Source organism: Condylura cristata, unplaced genomic scaffold (genome assembly GCF_000260355.1).
Source record: "Condylura cristata isolate star-nosed mole 26May11 unplaced genomic scaffold, ConCri1.0 scaffold00007, whole genome shotgun sequence".
Classification (NCBI taxonomy): Eukaryota; Metazoa; Chordata; class Mammalia; order Eulipotyphla; family Talpidae; genus Condylura; species Condylura cristata.
This window is the reverse complement of record NW_004567108.1, coordinates 35,403,920-35,417,256: the sequence shown is the minus strand read 5'-3', so window position 1 is coordinate 35,417,256 and position 13,337 is coordinate 35,403,920. Positions and strand designations below refer to the sequence as shown.

The 13,337-nt window shown below is 41.5% G+C and overlaps 1 protein-coding gene across 3 annotated transcripts in view; it reads left to right on the top strand.

The window, feature by feature from the left end:
• The window catches only part of PDE8B (phosphodiesterase 8B), a 256,270-nt gene that overhangs the window by 205,364 nt on the left and 37,569 nt on the right, over nucleotides 1-13,337 (top strand). The gene's annotated exons all lie outside the window — the stretch shown is intronic.

Genomic DNA, 13,337 nt, shown 5'->3' with positions numbered 1-13,337 from the left:
AAGCATATACTACTTCATTACTCGTGCACACCAGGTATGATTTATCTTGTGACTATTTCTAGACTAATGTACTTTTAAGAGGTTAAAATTCTTCCTCCAAATAAAAAAAGTTGTTTTTCTGTCTTAAACAAAAGTTAATATGCATTTGAGAATTTCATCTCTACAAACCCATATTAAAAGCAAATCCTCCCAAATAGGTACTTTTTTTTTTAACTTTACATTACACAGAATAATGCATTTGAGTGTTGTCTTTTGAAGTAACAGAATTTTAGTAAGTTTCTATATTTAAGAACTTTTGGGGAAGGACAGTATTGGTATTGGTAATTTTTCTTTTCAGTTTATTTTTTAATTCTAGAGTATGTTTATTTTCATATCATGCTCTAAAGTTTACTCATTAAAAAGTATTCAACAAACAAAGTAAGACGTTTTACTTAGATGAGGATTTAAAAGAATAGATGATGTTTCTAAAGGATATTAAGGACGTGGAGGTCGAATCTATTGTAGTGGGATATGCCAAAAATTTGTGAAGTGTGATATCAGAAAGCAGAGCCTGACCAGGCAAGGATATAAGTGGGAGGAAGACTGGGGGGGGGCCTCCTGTTCATCCCAACTAGAAGGCAGCCCCTCAGGGGAAGGGGGATGAGCTCATTGTGCCTGTGCAGAACTTTCAGTTGGTGTCTCAATCCAGGAAAGGTATGTGTCTATAATGATTTTGATTTTGTAGATGCTGCCAATGATCACCACAGTAAGTCTCTCTTAGCAGCTTCCAAGTATGCAGTGCATTAATGTTAACTATAGTCACCGTGCTGTATATTATATCCCATGGCTTTTGTAACTGAAAATTTGTATGTTTTGACCATTTTCACCACTGTTGGCTCCATCCACATCTCTAGCAACCACCAATATGTTTTCTGTATCTGTGAGTTCAGTTTTGATTCTCTTTGAGTCTACATACAAGTGAGATTGTCTGATTTTGGTCACAGTCTATCCATGTTGTCATGAATTTCAGGATTTCTTTCTTTTTACAGTTGAATAATACTCTGTACTTTGCATTGAATACACATTCATCTCTCTGGGGACACTTAGGTTGTTTCACGCAATGAACATGCGGGTGCATGTATCTTTTCAAGTTAATGTTATCCTTTTCTTGGGGTAAATACCCAGAGAGAGGCTTGCTGGATCATATGGTAGTTCTGTTTTTAACTGTTGGAGGAATCTCCATAATGTTTCACATAATGATTGTTCCAGTTCACATTGTCACCAAGAAAGCATGAGGGTTCCCTTTACTTCACATCTTTGCTGATACTTATTGCTTATTTTGGTTTTGTTCTGTGTTTTTGATAGAGCCATTCTAACAGTGTTTGTTGAGGTATTTTATAGTTTGATTTTGATTTGCATTTCCATGATAACTGATGATGTTGAGTACCTTTTTATGTACTTGCTAGCCATCTGTAATTCTTAAAATAGGATTTTTCATTTGTCATTATGCTGTATGGCCTTCTCTGCTTATTTTATATGAACCCTTAACAGATAAAAATTCACCATTTTTTTTTCTCCACCAAAAGTGTGCCTTTTCATTTTGTTAATGGCTTCTTTTACTGAGCAGAAGTTTTTTTTTTTTTGCTTGATGGAGTGTCACTTGTTTATTTTTGGCTTGGTTGTCAAATCCAAAAAAATTACTAAGAAGCTGACCTCTATTTTCTTCAAGGAATTTTATGGTTTTAGCTCTTATACAAGTCTTTAATTCATTTTGAGTTGACTTTTGTGTATGGTGTAAGGTTGTGGTTCAGTCTCCTTATTTTATCCAGTATTCCCAGCACCACTTATTAAAAAGACTGTTCTTTCCCTGGCTTGAATTCTTAACTCTTTTGTCATAAGTCAGTTGATACTTAATTCATGGTTTATTTCTTTACTGTGTTTATGCTAACACCATACTGATTTATTAACTGTAGCTTTGTAATATATTTTAAAATCAAGAGTCAGCCTCATGACTCAAGACTGCTTTGGCTAGTCTAGAAATAGAATATTCCTAGTAATTTTAGTAATAAGTCATGTGCTTTTTCTCAAGATTTAGGTCAACATAAAATATTTCCTTCAGCACTGAGAATTTCATCTGGAACCAGGAAATTTTTACTTAATGCCCTAAAGTCATGCAAAGAGGCAGTCCTTGGAGACCTCTGGGAAAGGAAGGGAAATAACTTTCATAGGGAAAAAAATTCTCCCAACAGCAAGATTCAGACATCCCAAGAGGAAAAATGTCTGAATGAAAGGTGATGTGAGCAACAGCAGAAGTTTAGGGGAGCCCAGTGGCTCTTTAGAAATTAACTACTGAGCCCAGGCAATTTGAACTGAATCTTTATGGGCTGTAGAACCATAGTGCAGAATGCAAGATCACGTGGACTTGTTTGTGTTCATTCCAGAAACGAGCCACATCTAAAAATCAAGTACAACCTTCCCTCACCAACCTAGCCTTGTTCCTCCACCTTTCTTCCTTAATGAAGGGAACACTAAATCTCCCTATTTCCAGTCTCTGTGAAACTCCCTGTGGCTAATTCTGCCAGTCTTCATGGTCCTGCTCATAGGTTCCTTTTCCCTCCACAAGCACTCACAGTACCTTCTCTGTCCTCTGCCACCCTGCCATTATCATGGCTGCTTGTGTGCCTAATTGCCCTCTCCTCTCCAGCAGGGACTTTTGGCCATACTTGTCTTTGACAACCCACACTGCCAGGTACTTAGTAGGCCCTTGGGCTAATGGTTAGCTTGAAAGAAATCATTTCCTGCCCTCCTACTAGTTGTACAGTCCTTCTTCACAGGAAAAGCAAGCAAGCCTTTAGTACAGGACTTAGGGATGCAGAATTGAGGGGCCCTCTTCTTTTCTCAGGCTCTAAATAGAAATTTCTTTGCTCTTATAACTTAGCCACTCTCTGAGAAGAGTGGAAACACAGAGCTCAGATATAACCTGAGCTATTGACGTCACCTAATGGTATTGCACAGGCCTTGGGAGACGAGATTTTCCAGTAACAGAGCATATTCTCTCTCTGGCTAGCCAGATTTTCCTCCTCTTCGAAGGAGATTGAAGTGAATGGTGATGGTTCTGTGACAAGGACTCCCCAGAGAGTGGGAGCAGCCTGTCAGGGCTGTAGCCCTGACGTCAGAATCTGCCTGTGGGTTTGCATTTTAATGAGTGAGACTAAGCCAGGCTGCTGTCTGTTGGCTGAGCCTGTCATCAGCACAGAGGTTTTTTTTTTTCCTTTGTGAGCCTAGTAGCTTTTCAAAAGACTGAATACTCAGTGAGGTTTGTCTGCTGCCAGCTTCATCTCTTCCTGTACCCCAAACATACTCACTCCAGATATGTATTAAACACCTGTTTGCCAGGGACCCAAGATCCCAGCCACAGACAGATATGTGAGATGCATCCCCTGAGCTTGGAGCAGGGGGTTGTGATGCGAGCACTGAAGGATTTTTTTTTAGGTGTCATCTAGGCCAAGTAGGTAGCAGCCAACAGCTTGCAGGCCACTAACTGAAGTCCCAGTGGGCACAGCCACACTTCTCTGTTCTGTGGTTTATGATGCTGCCTCACCCACAGGGTAGCTGAGTAGTTGGCTGCAGAGAACTTAGGCCTGCAGAGCCTAAAATAGTTAATGTCTGACACTTTGCAGAAAAGGTCTGCTACCCTCTTTCTGACCCTCTAATATCCTTTCTTGGACTTCCCACTTTCTCAGGATAGGGCGGTTGTCCAGGCTCTTGGCCATACTTTAGGCACCTGTGCCTTAATGCCCATCCCTGCACCTTGATTTAGAGCCTCGCCCAATCCCCTTAATACTCTGAAGATAAGAGGACCAAGTTCTCTGGAGGCTTTTTTCCTTTCAAGAGGTCCAAATCCAAATTCAAAAGCATGACTCAAACTGAGACTTTCAGAAATCTGCAGCTGTGGCCCGGTGTGTGAGGGCAGCCTTGCAGCAGTGGTGTCAAGAGCTAATCACTGGCTTCCTCTTCCCATGCAGGAAGGAGCAGAGACTTCATGTGTGATAGGAAGTGGTTTTCTAGTGAAATCAAGGAGCACAGCCCACCAATTGGTGACTCCAGGAAAGATTCTCTTGGTCTAAGGAAGATGGATATAGACATGGGTAGGGCAGTGATCCAGCCCCTACGAAGCATTGCTTTCTGGCTAACCAAGGTTCTAAGACAAAGACTAGTTGAAAGAAGAATGAGATCATTCCAACCTAGAATTTGCACAGAGCTTTCCAGAGCTAGCAACAGGGATCCCAGCCCTTGGAATTGTACTGCCCACTTCTTTCCCTTTATTTTCATGACAGAATTAGGAAAAATTAGGAAGGACATAATCTCTAAAGGAAAAGTAGCTCTTAACTTGGAACTTGTCTTAGAATAATTTGTTTCTACCACTGCACTGATAAAAGCATTGTCATATCAAATCTGGGACCAGCATTGGGGAAGCACTGCTTGGACACCTTGTTCACATATGTAACTTATTCGGGAAGAGTAGAAACAGAGATAGGAGCTAAATTTGAGACATGTATGATGATAAAATGCTATGATGATGAACTTCTTGGTGTTCATCATATTTTTGTAGTAAGCAATTGAGTCTTGAAATTGTTGAAAAGAGGGTGGGGTGGAATAGAACTGTAATAGTAATGCATAAGACTAAGCCAGTCAGAAGTACCTCAAACAAGATACAAAATATATGAAGTATAAGGGGGTAAAAAGCAGAACAAAACTTTTTTTTTTAAAGATTTATTTATTTATTCATACAGAACTGGGGTACAGGCCAGAGGCTCAGGGGCGGTGAGAGGCTTCACCAGAGACAGAGTGGGGAGCAGAACAGGCAGATCGACGAAGTACACTGCTGAGGGGAGCAGCGGGCGGGTCAGGAGAGGTCTGGCTCGCCATGTGGTCTCCTCCGGGTCAGGCGGCAGACAGGAATCGAACTCATGCGGAAGTGGCTTCAGATTCTCAGTGTTGTGCTTTAACCCGCTGCGCCACCAGGGAGGGCCACAGAACAAAACTTTTGGCCCTGAAAGCAGAAAAAGAGGAAAATGTTATTGGATTAGGTTAACTCAACAGAAGAAAGAATGATTAGAACTGACCAAAGTTGGTAACATTTGGGGGTAGTGAAATCCCCACCATTGGAGGTAATCAGAGTTAACTGAACCCTGAGTAGGAAAGCTGCCTAAGGACATCACTCACTGGCCAGAAGCTATATCTGTGGTTCTCTGAGTGTATTCACTATAGCAGCAACCCCAAGAATTTGTTAGAATTGCAGAGTCAAACCTGTGGCATGAGAAAATCCAGAAGTAGGTCTAGCAATTTATTTTAATAGCCCTCTAGTGAACACCGACCACTTCAAAGTTTAAGAGCTACCAGATAAGAACATAAAGATTCTGACAGCATACCTGGGTGATTGCTTCATGAGCAGGGTCTGTTTTGGACTGAACATAATCAAAATAGATTGTTTTCATGTCTGACCGTATAGCCTGCCTCTCCTGAATGTGCCAGAGCTGCTGAGGGGTTTGCCTTGCAGGCAGCCCCAGCTCGTGCTCTGCCTGTGCTCTAGATCTACCTGTCCATTATGAAGCATGCCTGGTCAAATGGAGTGGTTAAAATTGTTGAAAAGAGTAGGGGACGGGTGGAATAGAACTTTACTGTAATAGTAATGCATTAGACAAGATGCATGAGGTATAAGGGGGCAGAAAGCAGAACAAAACTTTTGTGAAGGCCTTGTGTGGGGAAGGGAGAACTTTGGCCCTGAAAGCAGAAAAAGGGGGAAATGTGCTTCATGGGGAAAGATGCTGGTTTTCAGATATGTAGGATAGAAAAGAACATAAAATCTCATCTCACCATATCTCAGCCTCACATTGATTGCATGTTAAAATAGTATTTTTTAGAAGGTTTATTTATGCATACAGAACTGGGGTACAGGCCAGAAGTACAGGGCGATGAGAGGATTCACCAGAGACAGAGTGGGGAGCAGAACAAGTGGATCACCTGGAATACACTGCTGAGGGGAGCAGCAGGAGGGTCAGGAGAGGTCTGCCATGCCATGTGGGCCATCTCAGGGCAGGGATTGAACTCATGTGGAAGTGGCTTTAGCTTCTTGGTGCTGTGCTTTAACCCGCTGCACCACCAGGGAGGGCCCGTTAAAATAGTGTTTTTTTACACCCTGTGCTTAACGTATTAACATTTCTTTCTTTTGTCTTTTTTTTTTTTAATTTCTGGTTGACTATTACAAAGTTTTAAATTAATGTGTGTGCTGTGCATTTGTGGCTCATACAATATTTCTCTTGGATGGAGCAGCTAGCTTTCTCGGGTGACAGAGGACACTGAGGAGCTGTGCACAGGTGTCAATTTCCATGCCAGTGAGTTAGCTGCAGACCTGCCGAGCCTCCGAGACAGTGAGCTGTCAGCCAGACCACAGGCACGCTTCCCCTTTATGGGAAGACCTGATGGGAACGTGATTTTTAGAAAATTTTGTTTGAGGAGGTAGAGAGGTACCAAAAGTTTGCTTTTATTTTCTAGAGCTCCTGGGTGGGTGGTGGGGAGCCTGGACCCCAAGTCCTATGGCAGATTGCATGCCCCCTGTCCAGTACCCATCCCCTGGACTGTCCTTGTTTGAGTCCTCACTCTTTGGTGACATGCGGCTAACCCCACAAATCAAGTTCTAATCCTTTCCTTTCTGGCAGGTGACTGGGCTATTAAGATTTTTTTATGATTTTGGGCCCTTACCTATAACATGTAGCAGAAAAGGGTCCTTAAAACTAAAGTTAGTACTTATGGTGTCTTCCTGAACTGAGAGGAGACAGTGGCCCAAGCAGGGAGTAAGGAGAGGAAGGCTCCATAACACTCGCTTGTTTCTGTTATTGAAATATTGAAAATCCCTGGTGATGAAAGCAAATTGTCAATTTGCCCTAAATTCCCAAGTTTGAGATCTGTTGCCTGTTTTTGAATGCTGGGGACACTGCCGCTTCCTTGTCCTTTGGAAATTCAGCTGCACTTCTCCTTCCAAGGGACCTTCCCAAACCTGCCTCCCATGGCTCTCTGTGGCCAGTGAGGTGCTGATGACACTTGCCCTTCTCCTCCTTGGGGCTATTCATCTTCAGCTGCTCTGTCAGTGTTGACCCCTGGTGGAGACATAACCCAGGGAGCCCACTAGACATCAGGAAATTATTTTGAGGACTACATTTTACTCCCTAATGCAGTAACCTTTTGGGGGAATGTAAGGGAATTAATGATGCAGTGTTCATCCCGTCCCAACTGTTGATGTTATTGCATACAGTTTTTGATCCATGTGTAGCCCATATGTGACTTGTGTGCTCTTACAAAGAACATCGCCCTATTCTCCCCAGACATCTAAGTGTGACTTTTTATAAGAAAGTAGATAGTACAACTGAAAACATCATCTCAGTTACTCCTGAAAGTGGCTTTCACATGTAGAAATAGATTTTATGGAATCAGAACATAACCACGATCCTGCGTTTGTACATATGTACTTTACTCACAGTAGGGCGCTGCAAGTATTTGTTGATATATTTGGGAAAGCCACTGAGTAAACAACAGTTTTCCAATTTAGCTTCAGCACATATTTACGCGAAGCTATTTAAAGAACGGACTCTGATATTGCAAAACCACATTTTTTTCTATACAAACCGCATTTTGAGCAGCCAAACCCTGAGCCCATGTGAATGGTGTACCTGCAGTGTGCGTGATGGGGTGGGAGGGTGTGGGGTATAGGGAACAGGCAGGGACCCTGAGAACTCAGCCACAGGATTACATGGGTGGCAGCATCTTGACTCAGAGGAGAATTACAGTTCCTACCAGGCCATGGTGGTGGCTGCTGTAACCTTTCAGCACAGGCTCCATGAAACCCCAGGAGTAAGCTGAGGGAGTTCCCTGACTGATGAGGGAGAGGGCAACTGAGAATATGCTGGCCTGCTCACCTAGCTGAGCGGCTGGTGGGCACAGCAGGTGGTCAAAGGTGGGCAGACAGAAAGCAAGGCCTGTAAGTGGGAACTGCAACCCAGTTTCCCTCTGTTAAGCCCTTTATGCCTGCTCAACAGTCAGCTCTAGTGAGAGCAGGGGGGCCCATGTGCGTGAGCCTCAATGCTGACACCTAACATGAAGAAAAGCTCGTTGGACTTAAGAAAAAGAAGTTTGGTAATGATGGGGAGCAGGCATGGTAAGCTGAGCTATTTCTTAAATTGATGACGTCAAATTTGGATCTCTGACACATTTAAAACAACTTGGCTGTGAAGAGATGCTTGATGATCTTTCATGAAGAGAGATTGTTTTACCTAAATTTTGTAAACTTCCGAAGGCTTTAGTTTTGTATGGTTTGTGTCCTTTGGATCAAAGGGCTCTGCTCATTGGGAAACTTAAAAACCAAGAGACTTTTTTTTTTTTTTTCACAGTACCATAGACAGACTGCTGTTCAGTTTGTACTTATTCAAGCCAATTTTATGCAATTTATAGGTATCAGCAAATATCCAGATATTTTTTCCAAAGCAGAGGTGGAGAACTTTTCTGCTTGGGGCACTTGTCCTTCAGCCATTCGGCAGCTCCTCTGTGTACTTGAACTTGATGGGAGAGACAGGTGGCTGAAGCTGCAGTCACTGTGTGTCTCCCCACATCCGTCCTGCTTTATTGCCCCCTCCCGTCGACTCAGTCACATTTACCCTAAACCTGGAAATCCCTTCACGCCTTGCTCTCCTCACCCCCTGCATCCTAGAAACCACTGAGTTCTGAACAGTGTCTTCCTAACTCTGGACTCCATGGCCCTTTTCTTCACCCCCCTCCAGCTTCCCTTCACCCCCATTCGCCTCTGGGGGTCCCGCTGTAGCCTCTTAACTGTTCCCGCTGCTTCTGGTTAGTGATGTGCTGGCACCAGTTCCTACAGACTCGAGGGAGCTGCTTATTTAATTTTCTGGAATTTTGTGAGTCAGTGGTTATATCAGACATAATTAAAAATTCTATGAACATGCAATTAAATAAATTTTTGAATAGGTACTAAGAACTCAAAATCCATCACTTCTTAAGTGTGGTACATTTTATTTCCACTGTGCCCTTGAGATTGTTTATATTACGTTGGGGGTGAAAATACTGTGTGAAGCCGAGCTGCCTCACACATCTTCCCAGCTGCATTTCTTACCACAACATACTCTGAGCTTGAAACAGTTGTGGTGGGATGGGTTTTAAACCCAGGAAATCGGCAAATGCTGTAAATCAGGACATTTTTTTCCAACAAAAGTTAATTATTTAAAATGCTCTTTCAAATAAGAAAGAATAAATTGTTGTGAAAATGAAAACTCTGTGAAAACAGATTATAAATGCACACTCCCTCTTCCAGTGTTCGTAAGTTATTCACATCTTGAAATTCATTTCTTTCATGTGAGAAATCTATGGCAAATTCTGAACAGAGAAATTCATTATAGAGAAATGTAATCAGGCAAGATGGCTTTTGTAGATAAAAGAAGGCTTTTTGGTCCATACTTGTGATTTAATCTAGACCACACAGATTAGATCCCTGCATAAGGGATCATAGGCTATTTGGGTCTCTCTCACTGAATTTAACTTAGCAAAATACCCACATGTTTCATCCAGCTTGGCACAAATGGCAGGATTTCCTTGTTACAGCTAGGATAATCTGCTGTACTTTCAGTCATCCCTCAGTGCAGTCTGATGCTGTACCCCTGGCTCCAAGTCATGCTGTGATAAGCACAGGAGTGCGTGCATCTTTTCAGGTTCATCTTTTCACTAGCTAACTGGGGTATATACCCAAAATGGAGACTGTTGGATCATATGATAGTTCTATTTTTAATTTTTGGAGGAACCTCCATACTGCATTTAATAGTAGTTAAACCCATTTAAATTCCATCAAGAGCATGCCGGGCTCCATTTTCTTCATATCCCTGCCAACACTTGTTACTGCCTGGGGTTTTTTTTTTTTTCTTTGATGAAACCACTCTAACAGTTGTGAGATGACATCTCATTTTGGTTTTGATTTGCACATTTTCCCCCCATAATGAGTGATGTTAAGTGTATGGTGTTGGTCATCTCTGTCATTTTTTGATACTAGGTTATTTAGATCTTCTGCCCACTTTATAAACAAATTGGGTTTGTTTTTTGCTATTAAGTTATGTTTGATCATATATCTTGGATATTAACCCCTTATCAGAGATGATTTGTAGGTATTTTCTCCCATTCTTCTGGTGTTTTTTTGATTTGTTAATCATTTCCTTAGTTGGACACAGTTTTTAGTATGATTAAAATCCTGCTTGTTTGTTTTGCTTTGACTGTCTTTGCTTTTTATGTAAAATCTAAAAAATCATCACCAAGATCAATGTCAAGTAGCTTACCCTCTGTTTTCTTCTGTGAGTCTTATGCTTTCAGATCTTATTTTCAGATCTTTAATTCATTTGGAGTTGATTTTTGTGTGTTGTTATAAGATAAGGGCTCTTTCATTCTTTTCCTATGGTGTATTTTGACCCCTTTGTCATACATAAATTGATCATATTTAAACAGGTTTATTTCTGGACTCTAAATTCTGTTCCATTGATTTATGTATGTTTTTTAAGAACTTTATTTATGCATACAAGAGCTGGAGTGTAGGCCAGAGGTGTGTGGAGGGTGTTGAGAGGATTCACCAGAGACAGAGTAGGGAGCAGAACAGGCAGATGTATTGAAATACACTGCTGAGGGGAGCAGTGGGCAGGTCAGGAAAGGTCTGCCACACCATGTGGGTTACCTCCTTTGCCAGAGATTGAACTTGTACTGTAGTGGCTGAGATAGCTTCATAGTGCTGTTCTTTAACAATGGCACCACCAGGGAGGGCCCAGACTTATGTATGTTTTTATACCAATACCATATTGTTTTGATAACTATACATTTGTAATATAGCTTGAAATCAGAAAGCATGATACTTCTGGCCTTGTTCTTCTTTCTCAGGATTGCTCTGATAATGTAGATTTTATTTTGTGGCTCCATACCAATTTATGTTTGCTGTATTTCTATGATAAATTCCACTGGAGTTTTGATTGCTATTTTATTGAATCTGAAGATAACTTTCAACAGTATGGACATTTTTGCAATATTCATTCCTTCAGTACTTGAACATGGACAGTCTTTCCATTTGTTTGTGTCTTCAGTTTCTTTTATCAATGAATGCCCCCTGGGTGGCAGATGCAAAAACCAGGTCACTGGACATGTGTACACATTCCTTTCTGGTAAATACTGGCAACCTAGGGCAGAGCAGAAGGAAAATGAATAGTGTCCACCGATCTCTTACTCTCTAGAGAGTATTGCAGTTGGTTCCTGAATGTGTGCTAAATTAGAAGCAGAAGACTACCTCTCAGCGAAAAACATTTAAGACAAACAAATATATCTCTTTCATAGAAAAACTAGGTACATTTTCTCTACTTTGTTAGTACTGGGACCTTGGTGTTTGCCACCATAACTCTGCACTAGCCCTTAATTAACTTGTCTTTCCCTGTGGCCTTATGGGTCTCTTGAACACAAACCTCATGAGCTTTCAAAGCTACGGTCTTGGGGGTCCACCTCTCAGAGGGACGCCTTAAAAGCTAAACTGCCAAGTGTGGTGTCCCAACTCCATGTTCCTCAGGGAGAAGCTGAGAATTTGAAGTTCCTTCCCACTTGTGTGTTTTCATTTCAGAAGTGAACTTTACAGTGAGATTCTTAACTTCCTCTACTTGTTTCACTGTGGGTTGAAACCCTCATTTTCCTATTGTGAAGAGTCACTCTGCTAGTTTTGGGATTTCTTTCAGAGGTAGTTGTTCCACGTGTTGTTGTAGATTGAGTGTGTCTGTGGGAGGAAGCAAGTTCAGGAGTATCCTATATTGCTTTCTTAAACTTAAAAATGCCTGGAACTTCTTTTTGATTGATTTTCTGACTTAAATTGATGAAGAAACTGTTAGATTTCTTCAGAATAAATTTAAGTGTGCGTCAAGTCTATCATTGTTTCAGTGTTAACAGCACAAAAATTTAAGAAAAGTTACTCCAGTATTCACAAATGACTACATCACCCAGCAAAGAAGCTGCTCAGTGATGAATGAGTGAAGTTTCCACACATCTGTTATCCTGCTTTCATCTTACCACTTAATGTTAAGTGAAAACATCAGCTGACATTTCTATCAGAATTCAAGTCTTCCTTAGTTGTAACCACAGATTGGGTACATACAAAAGTTCAGAGAGAATCAGCAAAAGCATTTTCTAAGAATCAGTAAGCTTTGTAGAATATATGATAGAGTATTTTGTATTGTGCTATTATTTAGAAATTATATGTTACAGCTCCTATATACCGAATTGGTAATTTTTCTTCTTAATGGGCCAGAGAACAAGTATTCTAGGGCCCACAGCCCATATGGCAAATAATCAACATTGGAGCAGCCTTAAATGTCACATAAATGATGGGTGTGTCTGTATCATAATGACATATTCACAAAACCAGGTGACTGGCCCCAAGGTCATGGTTTACATAGCTTTAGTAATATTTATAGTAAACCTAGGTACATATCTATGCATTTTTCAATGAGCAGTTGGCTAACTCTGCCAGTACAGTAGGGATTATCACCCCAACCTGTCAATAGTTCTCACTGTGACAGACTCCTCATATGCTGCTCACCACCTGAAAAATCTATTATTTCATCTTTTAGGAGCACAACAGTGCTCTGTAGTGTGCCCATGTCTACTGTCTACTCTCTTGCTGCACTTTGTTCAGGCGACATAAAGCTCTCTAGTTCCTGAGCACAACAGACTTCTCCATTGTGCATTGCACTGGCCTCTGTCTGGCCTCTTCATCCTCCTGTCTGCCAGGAGGGATCTGCTTCCCTGACCAGATCAAGTATCTGTGGTGGTCCTGTAACCACCGTCTCCTCTCACCTGTCGGGTCCCTATGGCAATTCACACACCAGCCCAGCACATCAGGGGTAGCACCACATCACAGCCCCCTGTGTTTCCATCTCCTGGTGATACCATTGGCCTCATTCAGTAAATATTTGATCAGTAGAGCATGTTGGGAAACTTACATCTTAATAATCACAATAAGCTGTCTTGGTATTAAAGACTTTCTCACCTACTGTGCAAGAGCTGCCATAATTTAACTCTTGTAATCCTCCCATGACCCCAAGGGGCAGATACTATGATCCCCATTTTCCAACTGGAGAATCTGAGGCTCGGTGTGGTTAAGGATCTACCCAAGGGCCTCCCTGGTGGCACAAGGTTAAAACACAGTACTATACACACACACACACACACACACACACATACATATATATATATACGTATATATATATGTGTGTATATATATATAT